This window comes from Symphalangus syndactylus, chromosome Y (assembly GCF_028878055.3).
Source record: "Symphalangus syndactylus isolate Jambi chromosome Y, NHGRI_mSymSyn1-v2.1_pri, whole genome shotgun sequence".
In the NCBI taxonomy this organism is placed as follows: domain Eukaryota; kingdom Metazoa; phylum Chordata; class Mammalia; order Primates; family Hylobatidae; genus Symphalangus; species Symphalangus syndactylus.
The window spans coordinates 23368977-23386800 of record NC_072448.2 but is presented as its reverse complement, the minus strand read 5'-3'; the positions used below and the strand labels follow the sequence as shown (position 1 = coordinate 23386800).

Genomic DNA, 17824 nt, shown 5'->3' with positions numbered 1-17824 from the left:
TACAAGGAGGAGCTGATATCTTTCCTTCTGAAACTATTCCAATCAATGGAAAAGAGAGAATCCTCCCTAACTCACTTCATGAGGCCAGCATCACCCTGATACCAAAGCCTGTCAGAGATACAACAAAAAAAGAGAATTTCAGACCAGTATCCCTGATGAACAGCTATGCAAAAATCCTCAGTAAAATACTGGCAAACCGAATCCAGCAGCACATCAAAAAGCTTATCCACCATGATCAAGTGGGCTTCATCCCTAGGATGAATCGCTAGTTCAACATACGCAAATCAATAAGTGTAATCCAGTATATAAACAGAACCAAAGACAACAACCACATGATTATCTCAACAGATGCAGAAGAAGCCTTTGACAAAATTCAACAGACTTTTGTGCTAAAAACTCTTCATAAATTAGGTATTGATGTGACGTATCTCAAAATAACAAGAGACATTTATGACAGACCAACAACAAATATCATACTGAATGGGCAAAACTGGAAGCATTCCCTTTCAAAATTGGCACAAGACAGGGATGCCCTCTCTCACCACTCCTATTCAACATAGTGTTCGAATTTCTGGCTGCGGCCATCAGGCAGGAGAAAGAAATAAAGGGTATTCAATTAGGAAAAGTGGAAGTCAAATTGTCCCTGTTTGCAGATGACATGACTGTATATTTGCAAAATCCCATTGTCTCAGCCCAAAATTCCCTTAAGCTATTAAGCAACTTCAGCAAAGTCTCAGGATACAAAATCAATGTGCAAAAATCACAAGCATTATTATACACCAATAACAGACTAACAGGGAGCCAAATCAGGAGTGAATTCCCATTCACAATTGCTTCAAAGGGAATAAAATACCTAGGAATCCAACTTACAAGGGATGTGAAGGATTTCTTCAAGGAGAACTACAAACCACTGCTCAATGAAATAAAAGAGGATATAAACAAATGGAAGAACATTCCATGCTCATGGAAAGGAAGAACCAATATTGTGAAAATGGCCATACTGCCCAAGGTAATTTATAGATTTAATGCCATCCCCATCAAGCTACCAATGACTTTCTTCATAGAATTGGAAAAAACTACTTTAAAGTTCATATGGAACCAAAAAAGAGCCTGCATTGCCAAGACCCTAAGCTAAAAGAACAAAGCTGAAGGCATCTTGCTACCTGACTTCAAACTATACTAAAAGCCTACAGTAACCAAAACAGCATGGTATTGGTACAAAAACAGACATACAGAGCAATGGAACAGAGCAGAGCCCTCAGAAATAATGCCTTATATCTACAACCATCTGATCTTTGACAAACCTGACAAAAATAAGAAATGGGAAAAGGATTCCATATTTAATAAATGGTGCTGGGAAAACTGGCTAGCCATATGTAGAAAGCTGAAACTGGATCCCTTCCTTACACCTTATACAAAAATTAATTCAAGATGGATTAAAGACGTAAATGTTAGACCTAAAACCATAAAAACCCTAAAAGAAAACCTAGGCAGTACCATTCAGGACATAGGCATGGGCAAGGACTTCATGTCTAAAACACCAAAAGCAATGACAACAAAAGCCAAAATTGACAAATGGGATCTAACTAAACTAAAGAGATTCTACACAACAAGAGAAACTACCATCAGAATGAACAGGCAACCTACAGAATGGGAGAAAATTTTTGCAATCTATTCATGTGACAAAGGGCTAATATCCAGAATCTACAAAGAACTCAAACAAATTTACCAGAAAAAAATAAACAACCCCATCAACAAGAGGGCAATGAATATGAACAGATACTTCTCAGAAGAAGACATTTATGCAGCCAACAGAAACATGAAAATATGCTCGTCATCACTGGCCATCAGAGAAATGCAAATCAAAACCACAATGAGATACCATCTCACACCAATTTGAATGACAATCATTAAAAAGTCAGGAAACAACAGGTGCTGGAGAGGATGTGGAGAAATAGGAACACTTTTAAACTGTTGGTTGAACTGTAAACTTGTTTAGCCATTGTGGCAGACAGTGTGGGGATTCCTCAGGGATCTAGAACTAGAAATAGCATTTGACCCAGACATCCCATTACTGGGTATATACCCAAAGGATTATAAATCATGCTGCTATAAAGACACATGCACATGCATATTCATTGCTACACTATTCTCAAAAGCAAAGACTTGAAACCAACCCAAATGTCCATCAATGATAGACTAGATTAAGAAAATGTGACACATATACACCATAGTATACTATGCAGCCATAAAAAAGGATGAGTTCTTGTCCTTTGTGGGGACATGGATGCATCCAGAAACCATCGTTCTCGGCAAATTATTGCAAGGACACACTTATGCTGTCTTCAACGAACTCATATGTATTGATTCCTACAGTCTCAAAGTGAAAAGATGGAGGGAGATTTATCACATAAATAGAAAATCAAAGAGAGATACAGAGAAAGAGAGAGAGAGGGAGTTGCTATATTTGTATTAGACGAAAGAGGCTTTAAGTCAACAGTAAAAAAAGTCATTAAATGATAATAAAGAGTTTAATTCAGCAAGAATTAACCACTATAAATATACATACAAGCAATATTGAAATATCTAGATTTACAAAATGATTGCTTCTCAATGTAAGAGAAGATATTCACCATACTAGTGAGAAATTTCAACACCATACTGAAAACTCTAGACAGATTATTATGAAAGAAACTAAGAAATTCTGAACTTAAATTGCATACTAGACCAATTAGTCCTAATAGACATGTACAAAAAAAATACTACAACAAATAACCATAAAATATGCATTCTTCTCAACCACAGAAAAAAACATTCTTGAAAATTGACCTCATTTTGTTTTAAAATCTCGATAAATTTTATAAATTTAAAATTATACTAACCAACTTCTTGGACTACAATGGAATAAATATAAAAGTCAATGCCAAGAAAAATCTCAAAAACACACAAATACATGAAAACCAAACCACTTACTCTGCATAACATTTGAATAAACAACAAAATAAAGGTGGAAATCAAAACATTATTTGAAATAAATAAATGTAGAAAAAAATACCAAAATTCCTGAAATGTGGTAAAAGCAGCGTTAAGGGGAAGTTTATGAATATTAAATGTGTACACCAAGAATATAGAAAGATCTGAAATTTGCAACCTTATCTTGCACGTAAAGAATCTAGAAAAACAAGAAAAAAAACAAACTATACCCAGAGCTACAGAAAAAAAAAAAAGAATCAGAGCATAATTAAATGAAATTGAAACCCCCGGAAGACATAAGTGGGATAAATAAGATGAATAGACCACTAGCTAGACTATCAATGAAAAAGAGAGGGAAGACCCAATAAACACAGGCAGAAATGACAAATTTGACATCAAAATTGCTTCCACAAAAGTACAAAAGAGCCTCAGAAGCTACTATAAACCTTTCCAGGCATACAAACTAGGAAATTTAAAGGAAATTAATTCCTAAAATCACAGAATCTTCAAATAATGAACAAGAAAGAACAGAAATCCTACTCAGACTAATAAGGTGTAATAAAATTGAATCAGTAATAAAAAATCATTAGCCCCCCAAAAAAGTCCTGTACCAACCAAAAAGCTTCACAGCCAATTTTTTTCAGACATACTGAAAAGCAGATAGAAATCCTACCGAAACTATTCAAAAATAAAATTAAAAAGGAAGAAGGATTTTATTTTTTGAGACAGATTCTGGCTCTGTAGCCCAGAGCTACATGACCTCTCCTCACCACAACCTCTGCCTCCCAGTTCAAGCAATTATCCTTTCTCAACCTCCCAATTAGTTGGGAATACAAGTGCCCGCCACTACACCCAGCTAATTTTTGTGTTTTTAGTAGACACAGTGTTTCACTATGTTGGGCAGGATGGTCTTGAAATTCTGACTGCATGATTTGCCCACTTCAGCCTCCCAAAGTGCTGAAATTACAGATGTGACTCCTAATTTATTCTATGTAACAACTATTATCCTGATACTCAAATCTGGCAAAAGCACAACAAAATAGAAAACCACAGACAAGTAACATCAATGATTGTAGATAGAAAAATTATCAACAAAATATTAGCAACCCAAATCCAGAATTACATCAAGAAGTTTATGCACTATTATCTAGATGGCTTTATTCATTGAATTTCAAGATAATTTAATATAGGTAAATCAATAAATGAAATTCAACAAATAAACAATTAACTGAAATAATATAATTATCTCAATAATGCAAAACATGCATTTGATAAGATTGAATATGTCATAATAAGATCACTAAATAAGCTAGGCATCAAAAGAACATAACTTAAAATAATAAGAGCCATCTTTGACAAACACAAGCCAATATCATACTGAATGAGAAAATTGATAGCATTCTCCCTACAAGCTTAACAAGATAAGAATGTCCATTCTTATCTATCTTACTCAACTTGATATTGCAAGTCCTAAGCACAGCAATCAGACAAGGGAAAGAAATAAAAGACACACAATTAAGAAAAGACGTAAAATTATCTCTTTGCAGACAGTATGATTCTATACCTAGAAAATCCTAAATATTTTACAAAAAGGCTCTTTCAGAAGAACAAATTCAGCAAGTATCATGATATAAAATCAGTGTGTAAAAATAAGTAACATTTTTATACACAGATAATTTTCAGGCTGAGATCCAAATAAAGAATGCAATTTGGGCAGGCATGTGTGTCATACATGTAATCCCATAACTTTGGGTGGCCAAGCTGGGTGTATCCTTTGATACCAGCCTGGGCAACATGAAGAAACCTTGCCTGTACAAAAATACCAAAATTAGCTGGGTGTGATGGTGCATGCCTGTAGTTCCACCTACTCGGGAGGGCATGAAAATCTCTTGAACCTGGGAGGTGGAGGTTGTATATAGTTAGCAGATGTTGTGCAGCTGCACTCTAACCTAAGACACAGGGTGAGGTCCTATAATGAAAGAAGTGCAATTTCACTTACAGTAGCCATAAAAATGGAAATAGAGCAAACCAGGAAGGTGAAAAATCTGTGCAAAGGGAACCAAAAATATTGCTAAAAGTACTTATAGATAACACAAACAAATAGCAAAGCATTTAATATAAATTAGTTGAAAAAAATATTGTTAAACTGTTATCTACTCAAAGAAATCTAGAAATTCAGTGCTATTCTGAACAAATCACCTACATTATTTTTCACAGAAATTACATGAAAATTTCTGAAGTTTATCTGGAATCAAAAAATTGCCTGAATAACCAAAGTGATCTCCCCAAACCAGACAAAGGACAGGGGCTTTATATTACTCAACTTCAAATCAAACAATAATGTTACAATAACAAAAATAGCATAATATTGATACAAAAAATAGATACATAGTTTAATGGAAAATAATAGAGTCCAGAAATGTAGTCATATATCTACTACCAACTGATCACCAACAAAGTTGACATAAAAATAAACAATAGGGTTTTGATTTGCTTTTCTCTAATGACAAGTGATGATGAGCTATTTTTCATATGTTTGTTGGCTGCGTAAATGTCTTCTTTTGAGAAGTGTCTGTTCATATCCTTTGCCCCCTTTTTAATGGGGTTGTTTGTTTTTTCTTGTAAAGTTGTTTTAGTTCTTTGTGGATTCTGCATATTAGCCCTTTGTCAGATGGATAGATTGCAAAAATTTTCTTTCATTCTATAGGTTGCCTGTTCAGTCTGTTGATAGTTTCTTTTGCTGTGCAGAAGCTCTTTAGTTTAATTAGATCCCATTTATCTATTGTTGCTTTTGCTGCCATTGCTTTTGGTCTTTTACTCATGAAGTCTTTGCCCTTGCCTATGTTCTGAATGGTATTGCCTATGCTTTATTCTAGTGTTTATGTAATTTTAAGTTTTACATTTAAGTCTTTAATCCATCTTGAATTAATTTTTGTGTAAGGTGTAAGGAAGGGGTCCGGCTGCAGTTTTCTGCATATGGCCAGCCAGTTTCCCCAGCACCATTTATTAAATAGATAATCCTTTTCTCATTGCTTGTTTTGGTCAGGATTTTTGAAGATCAGATAGTTGTAGATGTAATTATGAGGTCTCTGTTCTGTTCCATTGGTCTATATATCTGTTTTGGTATCAGTACACATCAGTTAGAAGGGCAATCATTAAAAAGTCAGGAAACAACAGATGCTGGAGAGGATGTGGAGAAATAGGAATGCTTTTACACTTTTGGTGGGAGTGTAAATTAGTTCAACCATTGTGGAAGGCAATGTGGTGATTCCTCAAGGATCTAAAACAGGAAATACCATTTGACCCAGCAATCCCATTACTGGGTATATATCTAAAGGATTGTAACTGATTCTTTTATAAAGACACATGCTCATGTATATTTACTGTGGCACTGTTCACAGTAGCCAAGACTTGGAACCAACCCAAATGCCTATCAACGGTAGATGGATAAAGGAACTGTGGCACATATCCACCATGAAATACTACGCAGCCACAAAAAATGATGAGTTCATGTCCTTTTCAGGGATATGGATGAGGCTGGAAACCATCATTCTCAGCAAACTAACACAGGAACAGAAAGTCAAAGACCACAGGTTCTCACTCATAAGTGGGAGCTGAACAATGAGAACACATGGACATAGGAAGGGGAACATTACACACCAGGGTCAATTGTTGAGTGGTGGGTTACAGGAGCATTAGGAGAAATACCTAATGTAGATGACGGGTGGATGGGTGCAGCAAACCACCATGGCACATGTATACCTATGTAACAAACCTGCTCATTCTGTACATAAACCTCGGAACTTAAAGTACAATAATAATAATAATTATTATTGTTATTATTAATAATAAGTAGTTCTGTAAAATTACAAATAATAAAATATTTTCTTAAAGCTTGTTTCTATACAGTAAATGGGTGAAAGGAGAATTTAAAAAATCAAAAAATATCTCGAGATTACAAAAGTGGAAATAAATTATCACAAACTTAAGGAATACAGCAAAGTAGTGTTACAGGGTAAGTTTATAGCAGTAAGCGCAAAGAAATATTTCTTATAAGCACTTTAATGTTATACCTCAAGATACAGTGAAATAGGCACAAAGTTTAAAGACGTTAAAAAAATAAAGATTAATATAAATAAACAAAATAGATACTAGAAAAATAATTGGAAGAGTTGGTGCTTGAAAAATACAGAAAAAGTTGACAAACATTTATTTAAATTAATAATGACAAAGACTAAAGTAAATAATATTATAAATAAAAGAGCAGCTATTACATGTGATAAAGCAGAAATCCAGGATTATAAAACAATCTTGCTAACAACTGTATGCTAACAAATAATTGGAATACATGAAATAAATGAATAAAATTTTAAACACATAAAACCTAAAAAAACTCAGTAATAAAAATAGTAAATCTATAAAGAAAAATATTGAATAACATATTAAGGTAGAAATAAAATTTCTCTGATGAATTAAAAGCATAAGAATTACAATATCAGCACGATGGCACAATAGGACAGTGAAGACCAGGGTTACAAATTTTCAAGTAAAAATTTGGAACTCAGTACTGAAGCAAAGCTCATCTTTCATATGGCTTAGGTAAGTGCTTGGCTTGATTGTGTCTATTTCCTAGGGCTTTCTGGAATGCTGAGTTTAGGAATATGAGTTATATTTTAGAAGACACTTCTAAGCAACAAAGCATTCAAGATATAATGTGGTAGCTTGTAACCACCTATGATCAGATGTGAGAACAAAGAGTGACTTAAGATCAAAACATAATTAAAAGTGGAGCAGAGCAAAATGAAATATTTACAGCTTGGCCATGTGTTAGAAAAGGAAAGAGGATTTTCAGGAGAGGAATCCACGTAGAGCTGTGAAGTAACCACTTGCTAGAGAGATTAAACGTAAGGAAGCCAGGTGCTAATATTCAGAATAATGAATACACTAAAGGTATTCCAGAAACCTTCCAAGTTGCATCTTCCATCACAGCATCAGAGACGTAAGAGAACAAACTGCTTTTGAGGGTTGTGTCAAGCACACTGCTTTTCTGTGCCACCTCAAGATGCAGATCCCGCATCATTGTCAATCTGTCTCCAACTGGAGCCTAAAGAGCCTCAGGTACAGCTCAGTCTGCCACTCAGAATAGTGCAAGCCATAAGATTGCATGCTTTAGATGAAGAATTAGATCATAATGGTGAAGCCTTTGAAGCTTTCACCTAGATTTCAAAAAAATATGCTAAAAAGCCTAAGTGGTAAAGCATAAGCCTCTGGGAGCAGGAGAGTTCCAACATAGAGATTCAACAAAAGCAGTGAAAAAGGGAAATGTGTGATTGGAGACCTCAAACACAGTATGCCTAGTGGAAACGTGGAAATGGTGCTGCCATCCTACAGACTTCAGAATGGTAGAGCCACTGGCAGCTTTTATCTTCAGCCTGGAAGAACAACAGTCATTTAACTCCACCCTTTGAGAGCAGCCATGGTGACAAGTGTCTATACATTGTGTACATTGCATAGACATCAAGTCAAAAGATACCATTTTGAAGTTTTCAAATTTTTGCTTTGTTTTGGTTTGAGAAGGAATCTCATTCTGTCATCCAGGCTGGAATCTGGTGGCATGATCATAGCTCACGGCAACCTCCACCTCCCTGGTTCAAGTGATTCTTCTGTCCCAGCATTGCAAGTAACTGGGATTACAGTCACATGCCACCATGCCCAGCTAATATTTGTATATTAGTAGTCATGGTTTTCACCATGTTGGCCAGGCTGTTCTTGAACTGCTGGATTCAAGTTATCAACCCACCTCAGCCTCTCAAACTGCTAGGATTACAGGCATGAGCCACCACACCTGGCCTGAAGCTTTCAAGTTTAATGTCTGCCCTCTGGATTTTGAACTTTTTTGGAGACTTTTATCTACATTTTTGGCTGTTTGTTCCTTTTAGGGATGAGAATGTTTATGCAAACCTATGTCATCACTGTATCTTGAAAGTAAAGAAATTTATTATTATTGTCTCTTATATAGAAATAACTTTGAGTCTAAGATAGGAATTTGGACTTTGGACTCTTGAGTTGATACTAAAATAAATTAAGACTCTGGGGATGAGAGGATTGTATTTTGTAATGACAAAGGCAGAGTATTTGGGTGCCAGAAGTGAAAAAATATACTTTGAATGTTTATGACCTACAAATCTTATGTTGAAATTTGATCCCCGATGTTGGAGATGGGGCCTAGTGTGAGGTATTTGGATGATGGTGGCAGATCACTCATGAGTGACTGTGTGCTGTCATTGTGGTAATAAATGAGTTTAACTCTAGTAGTTCCCTCGAGACTGGATTGTTCAAATAAGCCTGATATCTCTCTTTGCTTTCTCTTGCTCTATTTTTGGCCATGTGGCATATCTGTCTTCCCTTCACCATATTCCTTAATTAGAAATTTCCTAAGGTTCTTATCAAAAGCAGATGCTGGCATTATTCTTAAACATCATGCAGAATTATGAGCCAAGTTAAACTCCTTTTTAAATAAATTTCCCAGCCTCAGTTGTTCCTTTATACCAACACGAAACACACTAACACAATCATATTGAATAATAATCGATAAATTTTTACAGTTAAAAAACACAGTGTGGCTGAATGGATTAAAAAACAAGACCCAAATATATGCTGCCTTCCAGAGGCTCACATCAACTGTAAGGACATAGTAGACTGCAAGTAAAATAATGGAAGAGAAATTTTTCATGCAAATGAAAACCATGAAAGATCAGTTTATGTAAGATAAAGTTTAAGATAAAAAATGTGCAAAATCAAAAAGATTATTATACAATGACAAGGAGTCAACTTAGCATGAGAATGTAACAATTATAAATATATATACGCACACATATATATGTGTCATATAAATGTATATTTATACATATATGTATATATATTTATAAATTTATATGTATAACTATATATGTATATATAAATATATGTATATATAAATATATGTGTATATATAAATATATGTGTATATATATAAATATATATATGTATATGCCCCAAGCATTGGAAGAGCTAAGTATATAAAGCAATTATTATAGGCCTAAGTATGAAATTACCTGCAATAAAATAACATTAGAAATCTTCCACATCTTACTTATATCCATGGACAAAACATCAAATAAAAAATCAACAAATAATCACCAGAGTTATATTGCCTTCAAAACAAATAACCCTAACAGACATTTACAGAACATTACCTTTTTTTTTTTTCTAGTTGAAGTTTTGCTTTTCTTGCCCAGGATGAAGTTTCACTCAAGTTGCAATGCCATAATCTTGGCTCACTGAAACATCTGCCCCCAGATTCAAGCAAATCTCCTGCCTCAGCCTCCCAAGTAGCTAGGATTACAGGTGCCTGCCACCACATCTGCCTTTTTTTTTTTGTACTTTTAGTAGAGATTGGATATAGCCATGTTTGCCAGGTTGGTCTCCAACTCCTGGCCAGGTGCTGGGATTACAAGCATGAGCCACTGCACCTGCCCAGAACATTACCTTTAATATAATCAGAATATATATATATATATATATATATATATATATATATATATATATATATATATATACACATATATATATAAACCAAAACAAATATATATATATATATATATATATATATATATATAATCTAGCCATTTGTAAAAGTGAAAAAAACATATTTGTTAGGCTTCTGAGAAAAGTGAACACTTATACACCGTTGGTCAAAATGTAAATTACTTAAACGAGTTTAAAAACTAGCTTAGAGATTTTTCAAACAATGAAAAATGGAACTACCATTTGCTCCAGTGCTAAGAAGTAATCTTAGCACTAGACATATAACCAAAACTATATCTTATTCTAACAAAAAGACACATGCACTTATGTGTCTTTTGTAGCACTCTATTCATTACAGCTAAGACACAGAATAAATCCAGGTACATATCAACAGTGAATTAGATAAAGAAAATGTGGTACATGTATACCACAAATTATTATACACTCATAAACAGAACAACATTATGTTCTTTACAGCAATATGGATACAGCTGGGGGGTTCTTTTTTTTTTACTTTAAGAATATACTTTTATTTTTTTTTAAATTATACTTCAAGTTCTAGGGTAAATGTGCACAACGTGCAGGTTTGTTACATAGGCGTACATAATGCCATGTTGGTTTGCTGCACACATTAACTAGTCATTTACATTAGATAATTCTCCTAATCCCATCCTTCCCCCAACCCCTTAACCCCTGACTGACCCCAGTGTATGATGTTCCCCACACTGTCCCTGTGTTTTCATTGTTCAGCTCCCCACTATGAGTGAGAACATGTCATGTTTGGCTTTCTGTCCTTGTGATAGTTTGCTTGGAATGATGGTTTCCAGCTTCATCCATGTCCCTGAATATTTTTTATGGTTGCATAGTATTCCATGATGTACCTGTGCCACAATTTCTTAATCCAATCTATCACTGAGGGACATTTGAGTTTGTCCCAAGTCTTTGCTATTGTGAATAATGCTGCAAGAAACATATGTGTGCATGTGTCTTTGTCGTAGAATGATTTATAATCCTTTGGGTATACGCCCAGTAATGGGATGGTTGTGTTGAACGGTATTTCTAGATTTAGATCCTAGAGGAATTTCCACACTGTGTTCCACAATGGTTGAACTAATTTACACTCCCACCAACAGTGTAAAATTGTTCCTATTTCTCCATATCATCTTCAACATCTGTTGTTTCCTGACATTTTAATGATCGCCATTCTACTGGCATGAGATGATATCTCACTGTGGCTTTAATTTTCATTTCTCTGATGACCAGTGAGCATTTTTGCCAATGTCTCTTGGCTGCATAAATGTCTTCTTTTGAGAAGTGCCTGTTCATATACTTTGCCCACTTTTTGATGGGATTGTTTGTATTTTTCTTGTAAATCTGTTTAAATTATTTTTAGATTCCGGATGTTAGCCCTTTGTCAGATGGGTAGATTGCAAAATATCTCTCCCATTCTGTAGGTTGCCTGTTCACTCTGATGATAGTTTTGTTTTTTTGTTTTTTGTTTTTTTGTTTTTTGTTTTTTTTTTTTGCTGTGCAGAAGATCTTTAGTTTAATTAGATCCCATTTGTCAATTTTGGCTTTTTTGCCATTGTTTTTTGGAGTCTTAGTCATGAAGTCCTTGTGCATGCCTATTTGCTGAAGGGTATTACCTAGGTTTTCTTATAGGGTTTTTATGGTGTTACGTTTTACATATAAGTCTTTAATCTATCCTGAGTTAATTTTTGTATATTGTGTAAGGAAGTGATCCAGTTTCAGCTTTCTACATATGGCTATCCAGTTTTCCCAGTACCATTTATTGAATAGGGAATCCTTTCCCCATTTCTTGTTTTTGTCAGGTTTGTGAAAGGTCAGATGGTTGTAGATGTGTGGTGTTATTTCTGAAGCCTCTGTTCCATTCCATTGGTCTATATTTCTGTTTTGTTGCCAGTATCATGCTGTATTGGTTACCGTAGTCTTGTAGGTTAGTTTGAAGTCAGGTAGCATGATGTCTTCAGCTTTGTTCTTTTTGCTTAGAATTGTCTTAGCGATGAGGGTTCTTTTTTGTTCCATATCAACTTTAACATAGCTTTTTCAATTCTGTGAAGAAAGGAAGAGGTAGTTTGATAGGGATGGCATTGAATCCATGAATTACTTTGGGCAATATGGCCATTTTCATGATATTCATCCTTCCTATCCATGAGCAGGGAATGTTTTTCCATTTGTTTGTGTCCTCTTTTATTTCTGTGAAGAGTGGTTTGTATTTCCCCTTGAAGAGGTGCTTCACATCCCTTGTAGGTTGGATTCCTAGGTATTTTATTCTCTTTTTAGTAATTGTGAATAGGAGTTCACTCATGATTTGTCTCTGTGATTGTCTATTACTGGTATAGAAGAATGCTTGTGATTTTTGCACATTGATTTTGTATACTGAGACTTTGCTGAAGTTGCTTATCAGCTTAAGGAGATTTTGGTCTGAGATGATGGGTTTTTCTAAATATACAATTATGTGATTTGCAAACAGATAAAATTTGGCTTCCTCTTTTCGTAATCGAATATCTTTATTTCTATCTCTTGCTTGATTTCCCTGGCCAGAACTTCCAACAGTATGTTGAGTAGGAGTAATGAGGGACAGAATAACTGTCTTGTGCCAGTTTTCAAAGGGAATGCTTCCAGCTTTTGCCCATTCAGTATGATATTGGCTGTGGGTTTGTTATAAATAGCTGTTATTATTTTGGCATATATTCCATCAATACCTCTTTTATTTAGAGTTTTTAGCATGAACGGCTGTTGAACATTGTCAAAGGCCTTTTCTGCATGTGTTGAGATAATCCTGTGGTTTTTGTCATTTGTTCTGTTTATGTGATAAATTACATTTACTGATTTGCAGATGTTGAACAAGCCCTGCATCCCAGGGATGAAGCCAACTTGATCATTTTGGATAAGCTTTCTGATGTGCTGTTGGATTCGGTTTGCCAGTATTTTATTGAGGATTTTTGCATTGATGTTCATCAGGGATATTGGCCTAAAATTCTCTTTTTTTGTTGTGTCTCTGCCAGGCTTTGGTATCAGGATGATGTTAGCCTTGTAAAATGAGTTATGGAGGATTATCTCTTTTTCTATTTGTTGGAATAGTTTCATAAGGAAACAGACCACCTCCTTTTTGTACCTCTTGTAGAATGCAACTATGAATCTGTCTGGTCCTGGACTTTTTTTGGTTGGTAGACTATTAATTATTGCCTCAATTTCAGAACATGTTGTTGCTCTATTCAGAGATTTAACTTCTTCCTGGTTTGGTTTTGTGAGGGTGTATGTGTCCAGAAATTTATGCATTTCTTCTAGATTTTCTAGCTTATTTGCATAGAGGTGTTTACAGTATTCTCTGATGATAGTTTTATTTCTGTGGGATCAGTGGTGATATCCTCTTTATCATTTTTTATTGTGTCTATTTGATTGTCCCCTTTTTTCTTTATTAGTATTGCTAGCAGTCTATTTTGTTGATATTTTCAGAAAACCAACTCCTAGTTTCATTGATTTTTTGAAGGGTTTTTTATGTCTCTATCTCTTTCAATTCTGCTCTGATCTCAGTTATTTATTGTCCTCTGCTAGCTTTTGAATTTGTTTGCTCTTGCTTCTCTAATTCTTTTAATTGTTAGGATGTTGAATTTAGATCTTCTGTGCTTTCTGTTGTGGGCATTTAGTGCTATAAATTTTCCTTCACACGCTGCTTTAAATGTGTCCAAGAGATGCTGGTATGTTGTGTCTTTTTTCTCATTGGTTTCAAAGAACATCTTTATTTCTGCCTTCATTTGAATAACTACCATTCACTCCGTAGTTATTCAGGAGAAGGTTGTTCAGTTTCCATGTAGTTGGCAGTATTGAGGGAGTTTCTTAATCCTGAGCACTAATTTGATTGTAGTGTGGTCTGAGAGAGTTTGTTGTGATTTCTATTCTTTTACATTTGCTGAGTACTGTTTTACTACCAATTATGTGCTCAATTCTCAAATAAGTATAATGTGGTGCTGAGAAGAATGTTTATTTTGTTGACTTAAGATGTAGAGATCTTAGATGTCTATCAGGTCTGGTTGGTGCAGAACTGAGTTCAACTCCTTGATATCCTTGTTAATCTTCTGCCTCATCCATCTGTCTAATACTGACAGTAGAGTGTTAAAGTCCTCTGTTATTATTGTGTGGGAGTCTAAGTCTCTTTCTAGGTCTCTAAGGATTTCCTTTATGACTCTGAGTGATCCTGTATTAGGTGCATATATATTTAGGATAGTTAGTTCTTCTTGTTGAATTGATCCCTTTACCATTATGTAATGGCCTTCTTTGTCTCTTTTGATCTTTGTTGGTTTGAAGTCTGTTTTATCAGTTAGTAGGATTACACCCTCTGCTTTTTCTTGCTTTCCATTTGCTTGGTAGATATTCCTCCATCCCTTTATTTTGAGCCTATGTATGTCTCTACACATGAGATGGGTCTCCTGAATACAGCATACTGATGGGTCTTGACTCTTTATCCAACTTGCCAGTCTGTGTCTTTTAATTGGGGCATTTAGCTCATTTACATATAAGGTTAATAATGTTGTGTGTGAATTTGATCCTATCATTATGATGCTAGCTGGTTATTTTGCCCATTAATTTATGCAGTTACTTCATAGCATTGATGGTTTTTACAATTTGTCATGTTTTTGCAGTGGCTGGTACAAGTTGTTCCTTTCTATATTTAATACTTTCTTCAGGAGCTCTTGTAAGGCAGGCCTTCTGGTGACAAAGTCAGCATTTGCTTTCTGTAAAGGATTTTATTTCTCTTTCAGTTTTGAAGCATAGTTTGGCTGGATATGCTATTCTGGGTTGAAAATTAATTGCTTTAAGAATGTTGAATATTGGCCCCCACTCTCTTCTCATTGGTGGCATTTCTGCTGAGAGATCCTTTGTTAGTCTGATGGGCTTCCCTTTGTAGGTAACCCAAACTTTCTCTCTGGCTGCCCTTAACATTTTTTTCCTTCATTTCAACCTTGGTGAATCTGACAATTATGTGTCTTGGGGTTCTCTTCTCAGGAGGTATCTTTGTGGTGTTCTCTGTATTTACTAAATGTGAAGGTTGGCCTGCCTTATTAGTAGGGAGAGTTCTCCTGGATAATATCCTGAAGAGTGTTTTCCATCTTAGTTCTCTTCTCCCCATCACTTTCAGGTACATCAGTCAAACATAGAGTTGGTTTTTTCACATAGTCCTATATTTCTTCAAGGCTTTGTTCATTTCTTCTTACTCTTTTTTCTCTAAACTTGTCTCCTCACTTTATTTCATTAATTTGATCTTCAGTCACTGATATCCTTTCTTCCACTTGATACAATTGTGCATACATCATGAAGTTCTCATGCCCTGTTTTCATCTCCAGCAGGTCATTTATGTTGTTCTCTACACTGCTTATCCTAGTTAGCCATTCATCTAACTTTTTTTTCAGGGTTTTTAGCTTCCTTGCTATTGGGTAGACCATGCTCCTTTAACTCAGAGAAGTTTGTTATTAGCAACCTTCTGAAGCCTACTTCTGTCAACTTGTCAAACTCATTCTCTGTCCAGCTTTGTCCCCTTGCTGGTGAGGAGCTGTGATCCTTTGGAGGATAAGAGATGCTCTTGTTTTAAGAATTTTCAGCTTTTCTGCTCTGGTTTCTCCCCACGTTTTTGATTTTATCTACCTTTGGTCTTTGATGTTGGTGACCTACAGATAGGGTTTTGCTGTGGGTGTCCTTTTTGTTGATGTTGATGCTTTTCCTTTCTGTTTGTTTGTTTCTCTTCTACCGGTGAGACCACTGGGGGATCATTTTTCTAAATGAATTTCACACACACCCACACCACCAACAACAACGAAAAAAACAGTTGTACTCACTTGTAAGAGGGAGCCAATTCTTAGATATGCATACACATCATACGTAAACAAGAGACACTAGAGATTCCAAAATGAGGGAGTAAAGCAGAAGTAGAAAAGCTAAATAAAACTTCCCCATTTAGTGCTATGTTCTTTGTCTGTGTGATAGGATTAATAAAATTCCAAGCCTCTGCATGACATAATATAGTCTTATAACAAATCTGAAAATGTAGACTGATAATACAAAATAATAAGTAAAATTCTAAAAAAATCAATACATTATACATAAAAATACACACTTTTGTCAACTGCATATGGAACATTCACCAGGAGAGATTATATTAGGTGAACAAGCAAGTCTTGATAAACTTAAGAAAGTTAAAATCATATCTTCTGACCTGACCACATGGTATACAATTAGGAATCAGTATCAGGCAGATATTTGAAAACTTTAGAAATACATGAAATTTAAACATACCCCTAAACAACAAATACTTGAATAAAAATATTGAAAAAAATATAAAAATATTTTATGAAAAATAAAAAGGAATATGCAATTTACCAAAATCTGTGGCATAAATAAAAACTTTTTTTTAAGTTAACAGCAATATTTTTTTACGGAAGAACATCTCAAATATTCTAATAATGCACCTCAAGGAAATAAAAAGACATACAGAAAAAACTATCCGCAAGAGTAGTACAAGGAAAGAGATAATAAGGATGAGAAAAACATTTTTAAAAGTTAGTTAAGACAATAAAAATTAATAACGTAAATTATTTTGGAATGATAGATAGATGCAAAAGACCTTTATCTAAACTCAGTGAAAACAGAGAAAACCCAAATAAATAAAATGAGAAATAAAGAATACATCCCACCTAATGCCATAATTATATAATATTATTATTAATAATTATTAATTAACACCCTTTAAATCCTAGAGAAATAGGTACACTTCTGGACATATAAAACCTACTAAAATAAGACATAAAGAAATAAAAAAATTTAAAAGAACAAAAATCAATAAGGAGATTAAAAACCAATAAACAGTGTCTATCAAGAAAATCCCAGGATATTATGGCATTATTGGTCAATGCTAAAGATATTTAAGAAGGCGACAACTATGAATTTTTCTCATACTCTTCCAAAAACTTCAGAAGGTAGTACTTCAAAACTGCATTTTACAATTCCAGCATTAATATGATAGAATTATCAGACAGCAGCACAGCAACAACATCAAAACTACAGACCAACATTTCTGACAAATATACATGCCAAAAATCCTATAAAAAATACTAGCAAATCAAATTCAATACCACAATTAAGAAATCATTTATCATGGTCAAATGGAGTTCATCCTAGGAGTGCAAGAATAGTTTAATATTTATAATTTAATACACATGATACTTTATAGCAACAATAACAGATTAAACTATATAATTATTTAAATAGA

At 34.5% G+C, this 17824-nt stretch overlaps 1 long non-coding RNA gene across 1 annotated transcript in view; it reads right to left on the bottom strand.

The window, feature by feature from the left end:
• LOC134736085 (uncharacterized) overlaps positions 1 to 13185 on the bottom strand; it is a 124117-nt gene extending 110932 nt beyond the window's left edge. The window contains exon 1 of the long non-coding RNA XR_010119785.1: positions 13143 to 13185. This is a non-coding gene — a long non-coding RNA (uncharacterized lncRNA). The remainder of the gene's footprint in view (positions 1 to 13142) is intronic.
• Between the last annotated feature and the right edge of the window lie 4639 nt (positions 13186 to 17824).